Genomic DNA, 24,769 nt, shown 5'->3' with positions numbered 1-24,769 from the left:
GAGTATCATAAATGCAAAACAGTAAAATCTTTAAATTATAAGGACAATAAAATCTTCTCATTGATTACATTTTATATTTTGGGATGAGGTGAAGCAAATGTACTATAAAGCTTAAATATCAGAAAAGATGAAATCAGGAAATAGGTTAAAGAGGTACAGAATTTATATATTATGTAATAGGGAGAATATTTTGTTTTGAATTTTATATAAATAGCATAAAATATAATTCAATAATTATAAATGCAATATCAATAAGAATTAGTTAAAATGGATTCCTATGAGAATAGTGATGATTCTTTCTCTTAGTACCTTCTTTCCCCAAATCTCTGGTAAAATAAAAACAAACTTAATCAACAACTCTTGCAATACCTAAAATACAATATCATAATGGATGTATAGTAGTCACTCCTTATATGCAGACTATACATTCTAAGACCTCCAGCAGATGCCTGAAAATGTTAATAGTACTGACTCCTACATATACTTTTTTTCTATATGTATATTAATTACTATGATAGGTTTAATTTATAAATTGGGCAAAGGAAGAGATTAACAATAATAATGTATGGGAGCAAATTTTGACACCCAAAATGTCTCTTTGACATGTGAATAATTTTAGGCTAATTATTTTTAAGAAACAGAAGACCCAGGAATTTTTTTTACCTTCCCCTTAACCACCGAAAAGAATTCCTCTTCCTATTTTAGGAAGGAAGTTACCACCATAGATAACTACAGTGTAATATGAACAAGGTGTGGCAGACAGAGGGAAACCTAGCAAAATCAGTTTTTTAAAAAAAATTCCTCTTTGCTCCATTGTTTCTATGTGACCTAGTAACTATTTGTTTACTATCTACTCTTTTTCATCTCCCTATGAATTGCTTTATCTCCCTTTGAAGTCCAGAACCCTTCTCAGTTCTCCTTAGTTCGTGATAATACATATACCTCATGCCTGATAGCCTTTACCATCTCTCATATTTATGTGGATTCCCCATATATAATTAAATTTGTCTGTCTCCTATTAATCTGTCTCAAGTCAATTTAATTCTTAGGTCAGCCAAAATAATTTTGAAGGGTAGAGGAAAAATATGTCCTTCCCAACAATAACTGTTAATAAAATAGAACAATTATAATAATATACTCTAATAAAAGTTATGTGGATGTGAGCTCCTTCTCTCAGAAAATTTTAATACACTCTATTTACCTAGTTCTTATGATGATGATCTGAGATGATAAAATATCTAGGAGGTCCACCACAAAGACACTGTGAAGCATTGTGATGTCATCTTAGATATTGACCTAACAATATATCAGAAGGAGGATCATCTGCTTCCTGACCCAGGTTGACCATGGTAAATAAAATTATGGGTAACCTAGAGGAGGAGCTGCTGTCTGTAAAACACCTGTTAATTGGCCAGCTAGTGAGTATTTAATTCTTGTAGCATAATACAGTGTTCCTCACTATGTTTTAGAACAGCTATTGTCAAAGTTTGTTCTCTGGACCAGGAGCATCACCATCACCTGGAGAATTTTGGAAATGTAAATTATTAGATCCTACCCCAGATTACCTGAAAAAGTAACTCTGGAATGTGGGACAATCAATGTTTGTTTTAATAAGACCTTAGGTTATTCCAATGCATTCTAAATCTTGAGAGCCTTTACTCTAAAACACTAAATTATCATTCCTAGTACAGAATATTACTATTATGAGTACATGATTAGCTAAGTTTATAGCAATTTATATGAAATGTTGGTTAGAATGTTAATATAGATTAATAATAAAAGATAGGTTTCCTGAACACCGCTTACTGTTTGGGTTAAAAAAGTCTTAGCCATGTAATAGTATACTATGGGCAATTGTACTGTTTCTTACTGTTATTGTCCTTATCAGTACAATGGGAAATAATAAAATGTAACTTATTGAGTTAATGGATTCATGTCTCTTTGAAAAGGGCCTGGCACAGAAAATGAGAGATGACACCAATTTTAGAATCAGACACTAACTGCTACAAGTGTCTATCCAAATATACCTTTTTCCCAACCAATTGGTAATACTTCAATTAGTACTGCAGGATTTTTAAATACTTTATTAAATAATTTAGACATAGCAAAAATTAAAAAGTAAGATAGCAGAAATTCATCACACTACTTAGGATAAATAATATTAGCCTTATAAATAAAATCCCCAGAAATTCTTACAGATCACATTCACATCTTTCCTCACCCCAAATTAGTGGATGTTTTGAACATTTACTTTACAATCTCTATTCATTTCTGAATATATCTAATCAGTACCTTTGAAGTATCTTTTTGTATATTTGTTTAATTTTTTTTTTTTGCTTCTTTTTTTTTAATTTTTATTTATTTATGATAGTCACAGAGAGAGAGAGAGAGGCAGAGATACAGGCAGAGGGAGAAGCAGGCTCCATGCACCGCGAGCCTGATGTGGGATTCGATCCCGGGTCTCCAGGATCACGCCCTGGGCCAAAGGCAGGCGCCAAACCGCTGCGCCACCCAGGGATCCCTTTTTTTTTTTTAATTTTTATTTATTTATGATAGTCACAGAGAGAGAGAGAGAGGCAGAGACACAGGCAGAGGGAGAATTTTTGCTTCTTTATAAGTAGACTGCCTTTCCCCTCTGCCTAATATGAATAGCTTTTCTATCTCCTTTGGTATTATAAATTTTCACTACAATTTGGGTAAAGTTTTTCTTTTGTTTGTTTTATTTATTTGCTTGTTTTTCTTGGTTTTACTACATGACATTATCATTTATAAGAAATATATTTTGGACCTTGTCCTTGTTCCTGGCTCAGAGTAAAACCCTTGGAATTTCCTAAGGGGTAAGAGATAAAAGTGTTTTTTTTTTTTAATGTTAATGAGTGACTTTTGGGATACCCTAGGTAACCTAAGGATGGGTATTGATTGCCAGGGGAAGCAACGATGATGTTGATTGAGACTTCTCTCCAGAGAGAGGAGAGAGGCTGGAGGTAGAATCTAAGGCAAATAGCTAGTGATTTAATCAATTGTGCCTAAGTAGGGAAGCTTCCATAAAAAGCCAGAAGGATGAGACTAAAAGAGCTTCTGGGTTGGTGAGTACTTGGAAATTCCAGGAGAATGGTGTAAGGAGAGGGAGTAGATTTCCTGTGCCTATTTCCATATATCTTTACCATTGTATCTCTTCCATCTGTTTATTTCTAAATTCTGTGAGCCATTCTAGCAAATTAATGGAACCCAAGGAGGGGGCTTTTGAAGCCTCCAGTCTATAGCTGGTAAATCAGAAGCCCAGGTGATAACCTAGACTTGCAATCAATTTTTGAAGTGGGAAGGGGAGGCTAACTTGTGAGATTGATCCTGATCCCTTAACCTATTGGGATTTGATGTCATCTCCAAGCAGATAGTGTCAGAATTGCATTGTAGGACATGCTGCTGGTTTCAGAGAATTCCTTGGTGGTGTGGATAAAAAATACGTGATAGAACTGGCATCATCATTATACAGTATGAATCCTAAAAATAAGATTCATGCTTTTATTCAGTTTCTGACTTATCAGCCTTTATGCTGATAAATGCTACATAAATAATACTTCTTCCCTCTTTCTTTTTCCGAATTGTATTTTTTCAGAATGTTAGTGGAAGTACCTTAGACCCCATTCAGTTCTCTAACTCTGAACTCATTTCAGCTTTCAGAATTTTCATCTCTTACCTTTCTTTTACATGTGGAGTAATGTGCTGAGATCTGTTTTCCAATACACTGATTTTCTTTCAGCTAGTTATGCATAGTCTTCAGATTTAACTACTGATTGAACTTTTAAATTCAGTGGATATGTTTTTCATTTCTACAAATTCTATTCAGTTAATTTTAAAACAGTCTTATAATATTTTATGGTTTCTTGTTCCTTGCTCACATTATCAATTCTGTATTTAACTTTTAATATTTAAAAAAAATAATATTTAATTATATTTTATAGCTTGTGTATGCTAATTTAAATTTCAAAGACTCACTTTTGAAATTATATATATTATATATTTATATATAAATGTATATTATATAATTAATTCAATTTATATAATTATTATATATAATATATAGTTATGTATTTATTTGAGATAGAGCAAGCATGAGCTGGGGGTAAGGGGCAGAGGGCAATATCTAAGCAGATTCCTATTGAGCCCAGAAGCCAGCCTGGGATTCATCTCCAAGCCATGAGATCAAGACCTGAGCCAAAACCAAGAATCAGATACATAACTTACTGAGCCACCCAGGTGCCCCAATTATATTTTTATAGACGCTCAATTATGACTTTGTCTCATGTTTTGAAATTGGGGCTGGCCATCAGATATTTGGATGATCTTAATCAGTAGGAATTCCTGGGATCTGGGTAGATAGGTTTTGCTGCTGCCAGCTGCTGTAGTGTGTCAACCAACAAAATACAAAACTGCATGCTGCAAAATAAAGTGTGTGCATTTCTTTGGGGTCTTAGGGATTGCAATCTGCAAGACACAGAACTGACAGAAATCAAAGTGTGCTCCAGAGAGATAGAGGAGGTTAGAGTTATTCATTTGTTTTTGTTTGTTTGTTTGGTTGGTTTTTGTTTTTGTTTTTTTGGCTTTTTTGTTTGTTTGTTTGTTTTAGAGAGGGAGGGAAAGGAGTGTGGGAACAGCAGAGGGAAAGAGAGAATCTTAAACAGGCTCCTTGCCTAGCAGGGAGCCCCATGTGGAGCCCAACAGGGGCTCCAGGCAGGGCTTTGAGAGAGGCTCCCTCTCACAACCCTGAGATCATGACCTGAGCTGAAATCAAAAGTCAGTGGCTTAATCACTGAGCCACTCAGGCGCCTCACAGAGGTAGAGTTTTTAAAGAGGACAGAGGGAATTTATGTTTTGAATGAAGTGTGATTGGTCCTGTGTACTAGGACACAGTTATCCTACTCTCTGTGTGATTGGTTGCCAGGGCCAGTGCTAGGCAGCAAGTCCATTTATGTCCATTCTAACGTGCAGCAGACCCCTTGGCTTTGGCTGAGTTCAGCAATGATTTCTAGAATTTGATATAAAGACATGCATAAGTTCCACTTCTCTAATGGCATCTCTGGTCCATTTAAAAATAACTTTCGAAAAAAAAAAAAAAAACCCTCTTAGCCATCATTGCTCCATTTTGAGTCGCTCACAGGTTCCCACCAACATGGAAACACTTTAAAGCTGTTCGTTGACCTACATTTTCCATTAGAAGTTCAAAATCTAAATATGAGTGAGAGCACAGATATAGTTTCATATTCTCTTCAGAGGATAATCTCCTTCCCCCTCAGCTAAGACTAATAAAGATCTCATTTTATCCTTTTAGTAGTGGGTGGATTTTTAAAGCTTTACCCTTTCATTGAGCTTGTATCCCTTTGAAGTCGATGATTTCTGAAGAGCCATCGTTCTGACTTCTCACCTTATGATACTGTCGTAAAGGACTTAGGAGATCATAATGCTTTGTCTCCCTTACTCTGGGCTGCTGTTAGGACTATGGAATCAGCAAACTTCTTTGGAGAGTCCCCATTTCAAGTTGTTTCTGACAACTTTTCTCTGGTTCTTTCTTTGCTTTTGGTTTCTGAGATCTTCCTTGATTTTATTGCAAGCTTCCAAAACAAAACAAAACAAAAAAATGTTTGTTGTATTTTGTCCAGCCCTAGTAGTTTTAGGGGATGGTTTTTTTTAGGGGGGAAGGATTTTTCTTTTTCAGATTGTGTAAATATTCTTGAAATCAGTAACTGAATTTATTATTTTTTTCTCCTTCTGAATCTAAAATAAAATATTCCATTACATAATACTAAGGTAGAAAATATTTTTATGTGGATCCTATTCATCAAAATAATTTTCCCAATTAAAATTATTTTCAATTATAAAGCTTCTTTTTTAAGAGATATTAAAGTGATACATTTTTATGAAAAAGTTATATCTCATTTTAATGCTGTATAAGGGAATGGAAAATATTAGTTTATTGCTAAACATTAAAATACCAAGCTATGGCAATAAAACCAATGAATTTAAAAGGAAAACCTTAATTTCACAATATTTAGTTTTACGGTGAAATGTATTATTCCAGAAGGCAACATATGAACATTAAAAAAGAAAATTCCCTGCAGAGTGAATCAATAACACTTAGAAGCCATCTTGATAGAACATTTTGCAATTAGCTGTTGTTGAACTTAGGCTTTGTTTTATTTTCTCCAGTTTCAAATATTACAATAATAGTAATAATGCTTTTCACTTATATGATTATTTATAATTTATAAAACACTTTTCCTTTATTTTTAATTTAACTTTCATAATCTCAAAGAGAGAAAATCACATTTTTATCTCCAAAATTTTTAAAGATCAAACTGAGACTCAGAAAATATGTGCCTTTCATGATTTATCATGATTTTTTTAATTTTTAATTTTATTTTTTATTATTTTTTTAAAGATTTTATTTATTTATTCATGAGACACACACAGAGAGAGAGAGGCAGAGACACAGGCAGAGGGAGAAGCAGGCTCCATGCAGGTAGCCCGACGCGGGACTCGATCCCTGGTCCTCCAGATCATGCCCTGGGCTGAAGGTGGTGCCAAACCGCTGAGCCACCGGGCTACCCATATCATGATTTTTTAAAAAAGATTTTTAAATTTATTCATGAGAGACACAGAAAGAGAGGCAGAGACATAGGCAGAGGGGGAAGCCGACTCTTCACAGGTGCCTGATGCGAGACTTGATCCCAAGTCCCAGAATCATGACTTGAGCCAAAGATAGACACTCCACCGCTGCACCACCCAGGTGTCCCTGATTTATCATGATTTTAAACAGAAGAGTATGGGGCACCTGAGTGGATCAGTGGTTGAGCATCTACCTTTGGCTCAGATCATGATTCCGAGGTCCTGGGATCGAGTATCGAGTCCTATATCAGGCTCCTCAAGAGGGAGCCTGCTTCTCCCTCTGCCTATGTCTCTACCTCTCTTTGTCTCTCATGAATAAATATATAAAATCTTTAAAAATAAATAAATAAACAGAAGAGTGCAGATCCAAACTGGATCTTCTTAACTCTTGTCCATCATACTTACAGTTCTAATTTGCATTTTTTAAAAAACTTTATATTTTTATGTGACAGAAAGACAGAAAGAGCATGTGAGGTAGGCAGGGTGGCAGGCAGAAGGAGAAGGAGAAGCAAACTCCCCACTGAGCAGGTAACCAGAAGCCTGCTTTATCCCAGGACCCTGAGCTCATGACCTGAGCAGAGGCAGATGCTTAACTGACCGAGCCACCCAGGAGGCCCCTAATTTATATTTTTAATGGGATTTAAGAATACTTAAAGAGTCTCTTTTTAATACAAAATGCCAACTTTTTAAAAAAATACATATTACGTATTTCAGTCAAAGAGTACAGCAACATGGGCTGCCTCAAGTAAAAATATTTCCTTTATATTTAACAATAAAGCCTATTTACAGAACTGTGAGTCTGTTGTGATGAAGGATATTTCATCAACACAATCACACTCAATTTCAGTGTGCTGTGCTGTGAAGATTTTAGCTGTATTTTATCTTTTCTACAGACAAGTGGTTCTTTTAGAAGTAAATTATTCTCGACACAAATAAAATGTCAGAGTGTTTGATATTTCTTTTGTCCCTCTTAACTGTGTCAGGTGCTTCAGTAAAGGACAGGAAATCTGGATTTAATTTTCTTGATCTTGCTTTTAATTCCAGTGTAGGCATTGCATGCACCTGCTCACATAGTAACTACCCTAGGCAGTGATAGAGCAGCTTCCTGGTGAGGCAAGGACAGAGGACATTCCTCATACTTCAGTAAGAGATCTGGGGAAATGAGCTCCTTGAAAGCCAAGAGCAAAAGCCTTCACCCCAGATACTTATACATTTAATAGAAAGAGACATTCAGCAATTTTTTAAAGGTATCTGGACAGAATATTTATGTTTTAGGAAAAGTAACTTCATGAAAAAACTTAACTAATAGTGATTAGTCTATAATACCACCTTGTCAATCATTTAAGGGGTGATCCAGCAGCATTGGTATAACCTGAAAACTTGATCCACGATCTTGGGCATCTCTACAGATCCATCAAATCTGTACAGATCCATCAAATCTGTATTCGAATCTTCATTTAAATTACATGCATATTAAAATTTGAGAGTGTTGCTACAAGATGATTTCGGGCATGGATTTTATTAGTAGTAAATCGTTTTCAAACACTCTCCCTAGTATATATTAAATAACTTAATTTCTTAAAAAAAAAGAAAAAAGAAAAACTACTTCATTTTTATACCTTATACATATCCTTTTTAATTCATTTTCTGTCCTTTTTTAAAAGATTTTTAAAATTTATTTATTCATTTGAGAGAGAGAAATAGAGCAAGTGAACACAGTGAGGGGAGGGGCAGAGGGAGAAGGAGAGGCAGGCTCCACACTGAGCAGGGAGCCCTATGTGGTACTTGATTCCAGCACCCTGGGATCATGACCTGAGCTGAAGGCAGACACTTAACCAACTGAGCCACTCAGGAGCCCCTTCAATCCTTTTTCTAGTAATGAGTTGTAATAGTTACTTCCACATTGAAAGGAATTTTTTTCCGTGTAATACCCTTCCTTTAATTGAAAAACAGTTCCCCAATTTAATGCATCTCCTAAATGTCAAGCTCCATGCAGGCAAAGTTTCTCTTTCACAATTTCTGATATATCTCAGTTGAATAGTGTGTTGCCTATTTCAAAGCACATGGTCAGGAAATATTAAAATACTTGTGAAAAAAAGAAATATACCATTGACTAATGTTATTATTTCCTAGAAGCAGTTTGGGGAATGTCCTAGACCTTTCAGATTTTTTGTTATGATTTGTAATGTATGTTTAAATTTTTATGTTATAAAAGTTGCATGAAGTTTCTTAAGTATTTTTTCTTATGTAGGTATTGACAACTATTCCATTTTACATTTACTTGTTTGACATAATATTATCTTAAATATTCAAATTATTTTTTACAGGATTTATTTATTTATTTTAGAGGGGTGGGGGCAGAGGGAGAGAGAGTCCCAAGCAGATTCCATGCTGAGTGTAAAGCCCAACACTGGGCTCCATCTCACATCCCCAAGATCATGACTTGAGCTGAAATCAAGAGTCTCACGCTTAACCAATGGCACCATGCTGGTGCCACTAAATATTTATGTTTTTAACTCATATAGAATAAGGTAATTTTTTATACTTCAGATGGCATCATATATATTTTGTTTATTTTAACAGCAGATTAAGTTTACATTTCATTAGTAAGGAATCAAGAGGAGAGTGCAATTATATGGCATCTTTTGTGAGCTCATAAGGAGGTCTCATATGGTTCCAGTGTGATAATTGCTCATTGGCATACAGGGTGGTTTGGGATTTTGCGGCCATACTATTTTGGGAATACTTGCATGCATGCATAATAGTTCTACTCACAAAGGAACCATAATTTCTAATCTAACTGCCTGTTGCTTACAGAAAGGTTTGTATTTATAATACTCTTAATACATAATCTGATGGCAGCTTTTAACTACATTTCCCTTCCCAGGACTTTGGTTAAAAATTTGCTTCATTTTTAAGATGTAAGAATTAAACTGTATTTACTCTAAGAGAAAACTCAAGTTTGTCTCATATCTGTTATATCCAGTGAGGTGCTCTTTGAAGATTATTTTCTTAGCAGTAAATTGCCTTCATATCAACTTGACATTGAATCACTTCAGATCATAAACTCATTATTTGATTATTAATATAAATAGTTACAAGCCACTGACAGAAAATGCCTCCTCAAAGTGTTCGGGCATGTGTACACCAGTGCAGTTTAGAAAAATGCAGCCTAGGGATCCCTGGGTGGTGCCGCGGTTTGGCGCCTGCCTTTGGCCCAGGGCGCGATCCTGGAGACCCGGGATCGAATCCCACATCGGGCCCCGGTGCATGGAGCCTGCTTCTCCCTCTGCCTATGTCTCTGCCTCTATCTTTCTCTCTCTGTGACTATCATAAATAAATAAATAAAAAAATTAAAAAAAAAAAAAAGAAAAATGCAGCCTAGAGTGGCTGCTAAAATGCAGACTCTGATCAACATGTCTGGGTAAAGTCCTGGGATTTTCAGGTGAGGTCAGTGTTGCTATTCTGCACAGCACACTTTGGAAAGATTTTAGAAAACATGTAAGTAAAACAGTAACACAAAAGAATTTCCTCAATCTCATTTACATTACCTATTTATGATTTCTTAGGATCATACTGGGTGCCCCTATGAATATGCTGTTCCTTCTCTCCCCATCTAATTATTCACAATGTTAAATATCATTACTGCCCTACTTAAATGTGGACTATTCACATTTACTTTGAAAACTACTTCTGCCTTCAAAAATTTTCCCAAAATGGTCTTTTAAAAATAACATATTGACTCTTACATATAAAATTCAATAGATTTTTTTTTTTGTATTTTTCAGTGCTTGATTTTTTTTTTTCTTCTGAAATGCATATGTGACAGGCTAAAGACCGCTTCCTTCTTGAAACTCCCTTGGCCTCCACTACTTGGATATTTCTTTGTTCTCCTCCTCACATTTTGATAATGACTTCCCAGTGGCTTTCTCTGGAATTCTAAAAATGGTCATTGAATATCAGGTCTTCCTTTAAAAAAGACATTTGGAATCCCTGGGTGGCGCAGCGGTTTGGCGCCTGCCTTTGGCCCAGGGCGTGATCCTGGACACCCGAGATCGAATCCCACATCCGGCTCCCGGTGCATGGAGCCTGCTTCTCCCTCTGCCTATGTCTTCATTCATTTGGCTTCAGCTATCTTCTGCACATTGATGGTTTCTCAATATCAAACACATAAAGTATCCAAAGCTGAATGTTGTGCCTGGATCTACAGCCCTCACCAAACTTTATCTCTTTTATTTCCGTTGCAAATGTTTTCAGCACAATTTGCTTAATTCTTATTGTTCCACATCAATAAGTAGTCCTTGACTTGACCACTTTTTATAAAAGATTTTATTGGGCAGCCCCGGTGGCGCAGCGGTTAGCGCCTCCTGCAGCCCAGGGCATGATACTGGAGACCCTGGATCACGTCCAAAGTCAGGCTCTCTGCATGGAGCCTGCTCCTCCCTCTGCCTGTGTCTCTGCCTCTCTCTCTCTCTCTCTCTCTCTGTGTCTCTATGAATGAATAAATAAAATCTTAAAGAAAAAAAAAGATTTTACTTATTTATTTGAGACAGAGAGCACAAGCAGGGGGAGCCACAGAGGGAGAGGGAGAAGCAGGCTCCCCACTGAGCAGGAAGCTCAACACAGGGTTCAATCCTAGGATATTGGGATCATGACCAGAGCATAAGGCAGATGCTTAACTGACTGAGCCACTCAGGCTCCCCTCAACTTGACCACCTTTTAAAGTTTCCTGTCACTTTCTATAAATAACTCCTTTTAAATAGTCCACAAGGCATTTCCCCATCTTTATCATTCCTGAAATGCATACTTTCATTATTTATTTTGGTACACTGCAGTTAACTTTTAACTGGCCTCCCTATGCCTTATTACCCAGGGCTAATCATTTTATATTGTCACAACTCCAGTGTTTCTGATTCGAAAACTAACTTTGGATTCCTTTTTAAAAGTAATTCTATGTATGTCCCAACTATTTCAGAATAGAATATCTTGAAAACCCTTAAAATTTGCACCATTCATAATTAAAATCTCTTCCTTTTGATTCATTCTTCACCTCTTGCCCTACTCACATCCAACTTCTAAGTATAACAAGCTTTGAGAAATCTTACCTTGATCATTCCTTTTGCTCTCTGAGGTACCACTTACAATATCATGGTTTCAAGTTTTTATATCTGTTTCCTTCTATTTCCTATAATCATATTCAGGATTGTCTTCAGTTTCAAGAATAATGTTGGATGTAGAAAAAGCAATTTAAAAATGTTATTGACTAAAAGATATAAATTCTTTCTTATGGCAAAATTAACATTTCTAAAATGACTTTTTGAATGGAAGGGACATAAAGACTGTGAATTTGAACTTCTATTCTTAATCTTTTATGGCAATTTAACTAGTACTTTTGTGATTCATTTTCTATTTCTAAGAATAATAATGATGTAGCTGCTGGTTACTGTTCAGTTACTATTTAAAACACTTTATTTATATGGGACTCTTTCTCAATTGGTAAAAGTTGCTAGGGACAGAAACCAAACTCAACCTGTATTATTTGAAACAAAACAAAATGAAAGACCTACAGTTTAATGGCCATGAAATAAAGCAACACAAGGAATTTATATACATATCAATGTGGTTCAAATATCATTAGTCTCATGCCCTACCTCACATACACCAAGATATACTTACCCCTCGCTCTCTCACACACACACAGAGACCTCATAACACACACACACACATGTTCCTCTCTGCTTTTACTTTTGCTTTTCAATATTCCTGTCATGAAAATCTTCTTAAGGTAACAATACCCCCCCCCCCATGTTTTCTTCTACCTAGTATTTCTTCTTTGTGTCATACTCCTTTCCTGAAGATTGACTTGCTTCTAAGCAATTGAATGAGACAAAATGATGGAATGTAGAGATTACATGTACAGGATTACATTATATAAGATTGTAATGCCCATAATGGGAAGAGAGTCTCCCTTGCTCATTTAATGAAGGAAACAGATATGTTGGGGACACAAGATACAAAACATTGATAGTAGGATTTGGGAACTGAGAGTGACCTCCAGCCAAGAGACGGCAAGAAAACAGGGCATTATTGCTATAATCATAACACATCGAGTTCTATCCATAATGCCATAAACTTAAAGCAGAGTCTTCTTTTCAGTCAAGTTTCCAGATTTATAATATGGCCATGGTGGACATGTTGATTGCAGCCTTGCAAAAGACCTATGTAAACCATATTGTGCTCCCAACCCTTAGACACTAGGACATAATAAATGAGTGCTATAAGCTAAGTTTGTGACAATATTGTTATGCAATAATAATAATTAAAAATCTCAACACACCTTCTTTCCCAAGTATTTCCCATATGTAGTAAGGGAAATTTGAAAATGACTATGTTAAGATTTCTAGCCCTGGTCTTCAGGACTGTGAATATGGTTAGATACTTAGCCCATGATTATACTGAGTTGCATTGCAAAGAGATTTTGAAAATGTAAAAAAGATCACTACTTTGTTGGCTTTGATTAGTAAACTATTGAAAGGAAAATTGAATGGGCTTAATTTAGTCTGTTCTTTCAAAGTACAGTTGTGGGCTTTTTTTTTTATTATTATTGGTTGTGTTTGTAATAGCTACTAGAAGATAAGGAAGTCAAAGTCATTGTAAGTATGAGGAGAATCTGATGTCACAGCACTGGCTTGAAGATGAAAGGGTGTCATGTGTCAAGGGTCCATGTGGTCTATAGGTAATGATAGTGATTTCCTTCAGACAGCCAACTAAGAAATGGAAACCTTTATAACCACAGGAGCTAAGTTTTGCCAACTGCCTGAATGAGTTTGGAAGCAAATTCTTCCTAAAGCCTCCAGATTAGAACTCAGCCTGACCAACACTTTGATCTCATCTTTGTGGGATCATAGGCAGAATAACCAGTTTAGCCTTCCCAGATTGAAGTCATAAAATGAGATTAGGTAAAACATTCCTGGTCATTATAAAGATGTTGACTATTAGATGTGAATGAGATGGGTGTACATTGGAGTGTTCTTAGAAATACAGAAACATGATCTAAATCATGTGGATGAAGGAAATCTCTAATTTCAGGATAGTATATAAACTAGAGGAGTTGAAAGTAGAAAGGTCAGCTTGGCTTCCATTGCAATAAGTAGGTAAGAGATGATAGTGTCTTGGACTGAAGTGATAACATTGAAGATGTTGAGAAGCAGGGATAATGTGCAAAATCTTAATGCCTAGTATGACAGAGATAATAAAAATTCACAATAGATGTTGTAACAATTGGAATAGTTACTAGGTAATATGCTATATTGGAAAATACAAAATGGATAGAACAGTCCAGTGTATTTTTTTAAAAGTAAATCTCATACATTTTGCCTATAGGTTGGAGATAGGATGTGTTTTCATGTTAAATTACATTTAAAGGGCAATTTTACCAAACATGTCCTGCCAAGGGCAAGGCAATTCAAAAATTAAAACCCACGTAACCCCATTAAGAAAAGTATTTGTTACCCAAAAAAAAAAAAAAAAAAAAAAAAAAAAGAAAAGTATTTGTTTTAGCTAACATGAAAAATCTATGGGGAGAAGAACTGATGAATATTATCAATCATACTATGCTGAAAATCACAGGGATTCTTAATCATTTTTGATCGATGCACCTTTTTTTTAGAGCAGATTTGTAAATTCATGAAACAAAATACATTTCTAGGAAATCTACAGTCTTATCAAAATTTAATATATATCAATATATGTAGTTATTCATTAACACATTAAATAATAAGAAATAGTAGCATTTCTAAAACCTACCATAATATCAAAGTGTAGTAGTTAATTACTTTGAGATATCTGTAAAAGCTGTATGTTTATATGAAAACATGTGATTTATACTGGTGAAAAGTAGTATTTAATCTTAACATTTGTATAATCTGTTGCCTACTTCCCTTAGGAAATGTGAAATTTCAATTAGAGACTAGTATTTTTTTATTTTTTTATTTTTGGCCCCTGCTGCCAAATTTATGGTGCCTCTGAATTTCATCCATAATCAACTACTGATACTCTAGTGTTTGCCATACACTCAGGATCTAAGCATGTTGGAACATAAAAGGAGACAAATGTCAGGAAACATAGTGGAGGAAGCAACTTATCCAAAAGGACTGAGCTGAGGGTTTGTATTTTTAAAGACTATGCATGACAGGAATCATTTTACTCCCAACAATTAAGTCTTCTCTGAATCATTATTTTAAAAATTCACCTAAAATTATTTTCTTTTGCAAAAGGCAAAAGAGCTTTACTAATATTCCCTCTGTCATTCATTTTATTTCAAGAGATATGGAGATTTAAGAGCATTGACATTGTGTGCAATAAGCATATATCCGTATGTGTCTAGAAATAAAAACTTACAGGCAATTTTATAGAATTATGTTCATGTGAGAAAGTATATTCATAGCATAGATATGTCTCTCAACCATATGTCTTATTCATTAGAAACTTAGTCCGTGTGCCAAAAAATATTGAATAAAATCTATGTTTTCATGGTTTATGAACTAGTAAAATGTAGTGAGTGAATTAAACACAAAACCGTAGGTACTACTACTGAATACAGCAGCAAGAATTCTTCAGTTGGTCAGTTGCTTTAAAGTTTATGGTTCATTTACTTCATTAGAGCCAAGCAAAATGATTTCATCATGAGCAAAAATGTTTGAAGGGCAAAAGACCTCTATATGAATATGTCTTTATATGCTTATAAGACCATAAGAGCAATATTTTTAAAGAGCTCTATAAAAATAAAAGGAAAAGTGAATATTGAATAGACATGAAAAGAGGTAAATTTAATTGTTCCTGACCTGAAGCAATTAAAATGTTCTTAATTTTTAAAATTTTGCTTTTAATTTTGTGGATTTTTTCCAAATTACACTTTTAACATTCATAACAGTTAAACTTTATTTTATTTGAAAGTGATTTAAACATTTCAAAAGTAATAATTAGAACCAGCCATAATTTTATACATATACACATAATGCATTAAAACTTTTACTTAAAATTTTTCTCCTCTATGCCAAATTCTCAAAGGTTAAAATAGCTTGTGCAATGCAAGTTAGATACTATATATTAATGATATTAAGCCATTTAAATGACTTTCAGATTTCCACATAATCAAAACAAGTGAAGACTAGATGGAAAATTTGTTTTGGTTTTGCAAATTAACCCTCAAAGAATCTGTCCAATACCAATTCTTCTCTATGATGTACTTTGTACCTCATTCTGAGAGATAAAGCTTATTTTTCCCTCTTGTTAAGTGTTCACCATTCTTGTGGCTAGCTTTGGCCAATGAAATGCACCAGAAGTGATCATTTGGAATTTCTGAATGCAGGCATTATGGTAGTATACAAGCTCCACTTCCTGCCTGGTGGAATTCAGTTGCCATGCGGTAAGAAGCCCAAACAGCTGCATGGAAAGACCACCTGGAGAAGAACCGAACAGGTAATGGGAAAGGTTCCAAACATATGACCTAAATAAAAACATTCTATCTACCACCCCTGCCCCCTGGCATTTCAGCTACCCTAGATAAGAAAATAGACATATAAGAATAATCATATTTAATATGGTAACCCAGTAGACATTATGTAAAGCAGAAATGAGCTATCATCACTGGACCCACAATAAGATGCGATGATGTTGTCTTAAGCCATTGAATTTTGGAGTAGATTATTCTGAAGCAATTGGTAAGTGAAATAAGAGTAAAACACCAAGAATTGCAGCTTTATCCAAAGATTAAGCTTTCACGCTCTAATTTTTGTGGGATGTGAGTGAAAAACTTAAAAACTTTGGAAAACATTCACTGATGCCAATTCCCTTTCACCAAAATGAAACTTTCAGTAAATAATATCCACCAGCATACCTTATGAAGCAATAAGGAATGAGAAAAAACACAATAATTTTTGTTAATTCTGTCCTCCTGGCTGTCTAAAAGTCACTAGTTCTTTTAGATTATCATGAACACTTGGGAGATATAAAGCACTGAACAGTAGTTGAATGGTTAACTTGAGAGATAAAAAGTTACTTTGGTTAGTTTTTGTCTTTGCAGAAGATAGGTCATGTTTTACTTAGATCTGTGTTTTTAATGATTGAAGAAGTAAATCAATCATTTTAAAGATTTTATTTTCATAACCAATATGTTATTTCCATTCTCCTTACTTATTTCTTGTGTGGAAACCACATTTCTGTTTTACTTCTATTCTGTCATTGTGTAAAAACTCTATATATAGTTATTGCTAATGTGATTGGATAGAACAGGCTTCATTTTTTTTCTTTCTCTTGCAATTATTTAGTCTTTATTAGTCCTTATATGCAATTCAAAAAATCGCATTAATTGCTTATATATGCAGTATCAAACATGCATTACCTGGCCTTCCTAGAAAAAGCAGTAGAAGAAATTTACATAAGTTAAATGTGATAAGTAACATTTTAGGACACCTTACATAAAGTGATTTTATAATTACGTTTCATCAATATGAGTAACATTTATTATTTGAATCTGAATTTGAAATTTACTCTCTAGAAATGTTTATAAAGTCATAAAATAATTGATTGTGTTTAATCAATGTAACTGAGAAGATAATTTTTATTAATTGCAGTCTGAATTTAAAATTTACTATTCCAGTAAGTCTATTGCTATGGACCATTACAGATGTGAACCTCATGAAACTAATGGCACTAATATGATCCATAATCATCCATTTATTTATTCATCTACTTGTAAATTGATTAAGTGCTTTCCATTTCCACATACTGGGTGGTTGCTAGGAATACAGAGCCTAAAGAGTGCTCTGTTTTCATACTGTTCTTTGGCGCTTCCTAAGTACAGAATGCCAATCATATGCATGCGGATGAAGAGAATAATAGCTATAGCTACTGGGATTGTAGATTTGATATACATGAAATTCTAAGCACCATTAACTCTCCTGTCAACTATTAGTCACATAACATAACTGAAGATTTGAGAAAAAAGCACTGATTTGTCATCTACTGGTAGCTGAAAAGGGTAATGCAGACATTCCTTTGGCTGAAAGTTTTGTTGTGCTTCAATGACTTCAGTTGAAATTCGATATCAGTTATTTCAAAATTATTGACCTGTAATCTTTAATTCTATATATCCTAGAAAAATTGTATTTCAGATTAATTTTTTAATTGAATAAAATTACAACTGAGCAGATAGTACATTACACTATTTTCTTTTGTTCACAGAGTGTGAATTAGAATTTTCAAACTGAATAAAATTCTAGTGATCAGTAAAACATTATTTAATTTACTGTAGTGACGGCATGTTATATGAACTGTGGATACTGTAAAACTTGACCAAGAAAGTAACATTTTAGATTAGATTAAAAGAAAACATGTTCCAGGTTGCTTGGGTACACATAGGTGAATACAATGATAAAACAGTTAATGTAGTCATGGATTTTGACTGTTTTTATAAGGTGTTCAGAATTCTAATGTTTTATGTGCTGTGACAATATTTTGAAAACATTGGTAACTTGAAAATTATAAAACTCATTTTAAATTTTCCACATTGAGTAGATCACATGTAAACTTACATGAAATAAATTTTTAAAAAATGAGACCCACAGAGAATCTTTAGGAGGGATTTAAATAACCAAACCATAAACATTTTAATCTTTTTAGATTCAGAACCAGAATCCAAGATATAGCCACATTGTACAATATTATTGTAAAATGATCTCTGAATATTTAGTAGCTCCAAAAATAATTATTTCAAGAATTGATAAAAGCTTTCTTAATCCATAATGTCAAATTGAAATTCTGGACTTCAGATTTAAGATGTTTTACATGTATTTAAAGTGGTTTGTAATGATGTTGATACTTTTGTTCCTTCCCAAAGTTCTTCATATATTTCATTATGGGGAAAAACCTTTATTTACTGCTCCATGTGTACTAATAGTCACTGCCTATGAGATCTCAGTTAGATCTAGTCCTTGATCTAAAATATTCATAGAGAGTGAAGTTGATTCTGCTAAATTGTTGTTTCCTCATTCTTGAGAGCTTAGTTTTGTTTATTTGTTTTTGTTTTTTACTTGTTCATGTTATGGACCACTCCCCATTCCACTGTCTTTCTCTCTTGAAGAATTCTTTTCTGTCCATTGCTTCCTCATGTTTTGTAGACTTCCATCAGGTCCTAACTTTCAAGCAAAGATAGTTCCTGTCCACAGTAAGGGCTTTAGAACATCAATGAGAATAAAAGATAGCTCAATGCCTTGACAAAAATTTTTGGAAAGCAGGTTGTGAGTATGCTGGAATAGAAGTTGGATTGGGGCCAAATGAGTTATTGGAATATATTCTCACATAAAGTAAAGCACAGAACATGGCCAGGCAACATGTCATCTGCATTTGGTCAAAATGACATGTTTCATACTCATAACAATGTCCATGGCTTTATCATATTGCATTAATATACCTTTGTCATTGCCCCCCTTTTTTTTTTCAGGCATGAAACTTGCACTTACTAAAGACAAGCAATGCCCTGCTCTTCATTGTCATAAAAGGCTATTCATCATATTAACTGGAAAATTCTTGACATTTTTGTATACTACAATATATTTATAGTAAAAATTTTCTAATTTATTATTACTAATAACAGAATTCTGTTTCTTTTTCAGTAATTTTTAACTATTTTAAAAAAGTCTCAAAAACAAAAGCACAATGAATTAGAGATATAAGAAAATTAAATAGCTTATATTAAAATATAAGCAATTTGGTATTTCCAAAGTACTTTTTATTATGAGGAAATTTTGTATTACTTCCATCATCTGCCAACTTGTATTAATTTCAAATCAGTGAATTGACAGTAACTTAACAAAATGCAAGAAAGTGCCTTCAATGGACTGAAAAATGGTCTTGAATATGCCAAATTTATCTGACAGCCCATATTTGAAAGGATTAGCCACATTAGCTCTAAAGAAGAAAGAAAATAAGAGAATTTTTTTCTATAAGAAAATACCTTTATTAAAACAATAATCCTCATTCACAAGCAACTAAGCAAGCACTATTACTAATTTGTCCCCCCATGTTCATCTGAGGGCTTATCTTTAACCATTCTTGCCTGTCATTTTATTTTGAGAATCATCTAATTCCTAGTTGGAATTAGATGAGGACTATAAGTAGTAACTTATTTATGTATTTTTTAAATATCTTTAATATCTTGATGGAAAGCCACTATTGAATATCTTGGCTTAAACCATATAAAATATTCTTTTTAAAGTAGATTCCATGCCCAGTGTGGAGCCCAACATGGGGCTTTAACTATTGACTCTGAGATCAAGACCTGAGATGAGATCAAGACTCAACACTGAACTGACAGAGCCATCTAGGCCCTCCAACAAAACACTTATATATATATATATATATATTTTTTTTTTAATTTATTTTAGAAAGAGAGAGAGCACAGGTATGTGAAGAGGTGGAAGGAGGAAAGAATGTCAAGCAGACTATGTGCCCAGCATGAAGTTGGAGGCATAGCTGGATCTCACCACCCTGAGATCATGACTAGCAGAAACCAAGAATCAGTTTAACTGACTCAGCCACCCAAACACCCCTGGGAAAAATAATTTTTTTGTTTTGTCTTTCTTTTTTGTTTTGGAGAAATAATTTTTTAAATGTATGGTGCACAGCCTTATCATTTTGTTTGGTTTGATTTATTTATTTATTCAGGAGAGACACAGACTGAGACAGAGACGCAGAGACACAGGCAGAGGGAGAAGTAGGCTCCCTGCAGGGAGCCCAATGCAGGACTTGATCCTGGATCCTGAGATCACAACCTGAGCCAAAGGCCGGCGCCCAATCGTTGAGCCACCCAGATGTCCCTAAAAAGGATGACTACTTAAGATACTTTTATATATTTTTATACAAGTTGGCCTTAATTTCACTGACATTAGAAGAAAGCCTTATAAATAATAAAATTTCCATTTACTTTTAACTAATAGAACCTCTAGGAATTCATCTGTAAAGCAGATTATACTTATTTGATTTCATTAGTGTTATAATTTTTATTTCATAGTAGTTAGTCCTATTTTAAGCCAACCATAACATGACAATGTTCAAATTAGCTCAGATATCAAAGTGATTTCAAATGCAGTTGCTTTTTAAAAAAATTTTCCCTCCTTTTTTTTAAAGGAAATATCTGATAATGCATTAGTCATTTCCCATTATATGCCATCTATGTTTGGGTCTTTGGAAAATTAAAACTTCAAATTAGAATCCCATACATTTTTATCACCTGATCTCAAAATTTATTAATATATCTTTAGAAAAAGTACTAAAATAATTTCTTCAATTTTCTAAGTTCTCCTTATCCAAATTTCCATTATAATTATTTTCATAGCCAAAGGAATTGTACATGTAATCCACATCTATTTTTTCCATGCTAAGTATTCTATTACCTCCCTTTTTTGTTCTTCTGTTGGTATTCTGTGTTTTCGTATTTCATGCAGACTCTAATCTTTCAATAGGCTCTAATTATTGAACTTCATGTTCATTTTTTGTAAGAACTAATTGGCATTAATAGTGTGTTTTTACCTACTTTTCCCACATAACAAATTTGTTACTAGCTTTCTTGGTAAGCCAGAAGTTGACTATTAATTACTTCCATAAGCTGATCTAAGGTGCAGCATGGAGGGGCAAAGGGAGAGGGAGAAAGAAACTCAAGTGGACTTGAAACGCCCCACATGGGGTTTGATCTCACCACCCTGAGATCAAACCTGAGCTGAAACCAAGAGTCGGATGCTTAACCAACAGTGCCACCGAGGCACCCCTCATATAATTATTAATATAACATCACAGTCTAAATATCTGTCTGTACTATGGCAGAAATATCCATCTGTCTATCATCCCTCATGTATCTGTACCATCCATCAGTCAAGAAAGGCAGGGAGAGGGATGGAGGAGTAACTAAGTAAATACATTCTTATATACGTAAACAGTCTAAAATTCCAGATTATTGAGGAAAACCATGAGTACCCAGAGAATTCTGTAAATATTATAAATTTTCTTAAAATTAAAATTAAGCTAATATTTATTTTATATTTATTTTTAGCTTATAATGATTGATCTGTAATCATATTTGTAATTATACTTTCTCCTTCTTCTCCATTATATCCATACATTTGGAATTCCAGAACGCTTGATAGAAATATATCTTTCCCCAGTTTCTTGAATGTTCATGAACTATTAAGTTCTTTAAACTGTAGTCTTATTTATAAAGTGAAAATTATAATTTTCAAAATTAAATTTTCATTTAATGACAAAGACAGAGTGTCATAGTTTGTGGTCAGTAAATGACAGTTTAATGCAATTTTCACTATTAGCATTATACACAATAAAAAATTATTTTAAGTTTCTGCATGTTGGAATATCTTCTTTTTCCTATACATTTTCTATGACAATATAGTAAAACAAAATGAATTCTTAGTAGTGCCAAGTAAATAATAAATAAAAGTTTTGTAATTATTAAACATAACTTTTAATATATACCTGTCAGAAGCAAACAATTATGCCTGTCGTAAATGAGCCTTCATATTGCCCAGTCAACTGCTCTAATCTCAAACCATTCTCCCCCACCACTAAGCTTCTGCCACATTTATCTTAACTTTTCTAGAATATTTCAATATAATTCCAGCCATAGAGTGTTTGCCATTCATATTCCTTTCTGGAATATTTTTCTGTTATCCTTCTTTTTTAAATTTATTTATTTATTCATGAGAGACACAGAGAAAGAGAGAGGCAGAGACACAGGCAGAGGAAGAATCAGGCTCCATGCAGGGAGCCTGATGTGGGATTTGATCCTGGGACTCCAAGATCATTTCCTGGGCCAAAGGCAGGTGCTAAGCTGCTGAGCCACCCAGGGATCCCCCTATTATCCTTCATTGCCTAAAGCTGTGCTGTCCAATACCGTAGGACTAGTCACATGTATTTGATTAAATTCAAATTCAAATTAATTAATACTAATTAATTAATTAACCTAATTAATTAATTAGGCTTCAGAATAGCTATGTCCATGTCCTTGTCTTACTTGCTACTGTGTATATAGTGATATCAGAATAGCTATGTCCATGTCCTCGTCTTACTCGCTACTGTGTATATAGTGATATGCTAGGAAACATTGAAAAACTTGTTCTCTAATGAAAGAAAAAAGGCTCAGAATTGCCAATTCCCATGGTGTAAATATTCATAGCATGGCCAATGGCAAGCTACAGATGTAGAAGCACTAAACATGGAGTTGAAAAGAAATGCACACATTCAGCTGTCACAAACCTGTATGAACTGGCCTTATCATGCTGTTTATGCATCCAATGAGAAGAAAGGAGCAAGACAATTAAGGGCTTCATATTGTTTAATAAATGGGAGAATAAATAAATTTGAGTTTTGGAAGTGTTAGTTCAGTCTTACTTAATCTTACTTAAATTATTTTTGGATAAAATGATACATATCAATTTTACATGTTGACAATCATGTTTAATTCTCAGTATCTTTGCAATTACTATATGAGAATTTCTCCATATGATGTATATTAGCCTCCTTAGGTCTAGAACAAATGGATGACTTGCAAGGATAGGGTTTGTCTAGTTAGAAATATTTTTAAAGGTAAAAAAAATAAAATTGTCACTTTGATTTTCATAACTAATATAGGGTTTTCAACTCAGAATATAACAAAATTTGAGAAGTGCTTTTGTTGACCACCTTGAATTAGTTTTCAGATGAGATCAACTCTCCTGACTACATGAATTAGAGGTTTCCATCATTAACAATTAATTTTGAATTTATCTGTAACTGCTCTTAATTATCATTGGTTTCATTCTAAGTAGGAACTACATTTCTTTAAAATACTCATTACAGCAAAATAGACCTATGGAAATTTATTTTATGTACTTTTTTTCTTGGTTTTTAACTATGCCATGGTATCAACTTTTCTGTTTTCATAGAGCTAGTCCATATTTGTGTTTAAATATTTAAGACTCTATCTGAGTATAATATTTAGAATAAGTCAGTGCTCTATTACCTCAACTGAAGGGAGAAAATTGGAGGATAAATGACAATAAATTTTGTGTGGCTATTTTCTCTTGTGATATATTTCACATTTCTATTTTCAAAATTTTTTAGAAAGCAAATAATGAGAATGAATTAAATCCTCAAGAAATTATTTAAATAATAAGAAATATAATGAAATTACAGTGAGAAGGAAACCATGAGTGTCTTCTTGACATGATTTAATTACACTTATATTTTAAACCAAAGACTTTTATTATTTTTAAGTATCAAAAGTTTATTTTGCTATTGCTTTGGCAAAACAATTCTTTACAAAGTAATTATGATTTCAGGGTGGAATTATATTACTTATAATTAAAATGCTTCTGGCTAATTATTCTTGCTAATTGTGAGCATGTTAGTTTAATTTGCCTTTTTGATGTTTGAATTTAAGGTCTTTCTAATTTCCTTATAGATGAGATAGAAATCCCAATAATATTTTAGTTAGCATATTTTTAATATAAATTTATAGATTATGGTTGAAAAATTAAGCAAATTATGGGGTATTAAAATTTGGGCATTTTATCAAATACTAACATTTTTTAAAATTATTTATTTGAGAGAAAGAGAGAGAGGGAACTCTTCCCCAGAGGAAGAGTCAAAGGGAGAAGTAGACTCCCTACTGAGCAGGGAGCCTAACACAGGGCTCCATCTCAGGATCCTGGGATCATGACCTGAACCAAAGACAGACACTTAACCAACTGAACGACCCAGGTGCCCCAAATGCTAACATTTTCAATAGAGAATAGCATGTTACCATCCACAAAATTTGTGCAAAGCTTCTTGATTCAGTGCAAGCATATCTTGTTGTAGTTGGTACTGTAATTGATAAGTCCACCTCTGAGTCCCTTCATGTATACACAGAGTTTGGTAACTTTAACACTCTCTACCTGGAATGTTTCTCTCTAGTCTGATACAACAAGCTCCTGACTCACTCTTCAGATTTTATCAATTGATTTTTCTTTTAAAACCCCAATTTGGAATTTTATACCTATACCCACACACACACACA

At 33.9% G+C, this 24,769-nt stretch overlaps 2 long non-coding RNA genes across 2 annotated transcripts in view; one reads left to right on the top strand and one right to left on the bottom strand.

The window, feature by feature from the left end:
- LOC112661758 (uncharacterized) overlaps positions 1–1,331 on the bottom strand; it is a 48,310-nt gene extending 46,979 nt beyond the window's left edge. The window contains exon 1 of the long non-coding RNA XR_007407581.1: positions 1,202–1,331. This is a non-coding gene — a long non-coding RNA (uncharacterized LOC112661758). The remainder of the gene's footprint in view (positions 1–1,201) is intronic.
- On the top strand, positions 1,296–19,305 carry LOC112661759 (uncharacterized). Its single transcript, XR_003137949.3, has 3 exons — positions 1,296–1,418; positions 16,034–16,143; positions 19,166–19,305. It is a non-coding gene; the product is annotated as an uncharacterized LOC112661759 (long non-coding RNA).
- The last annotated feature ends 5,464 nt before the right edge of the window (positions 19,306–24,769 follow it).

The sequence above is a fragment of the Canis lupus genome, chromosome 31 (assembly GCF_003254725.2).
Source record: "Canis lupus dingo isolate Sandy chromosome 31, ASM325472v2, whole genome shotgun sequence".
NCBI lineage: Eukaryota > Metazoa > Chordata > Mammalia > Carnivora > Canidae > Canis > Canis lupus.
Note: the sequence above shows the minus strand (reverse complement) of the source record. Positions and strands in the feature narration are given on the sequence as shown.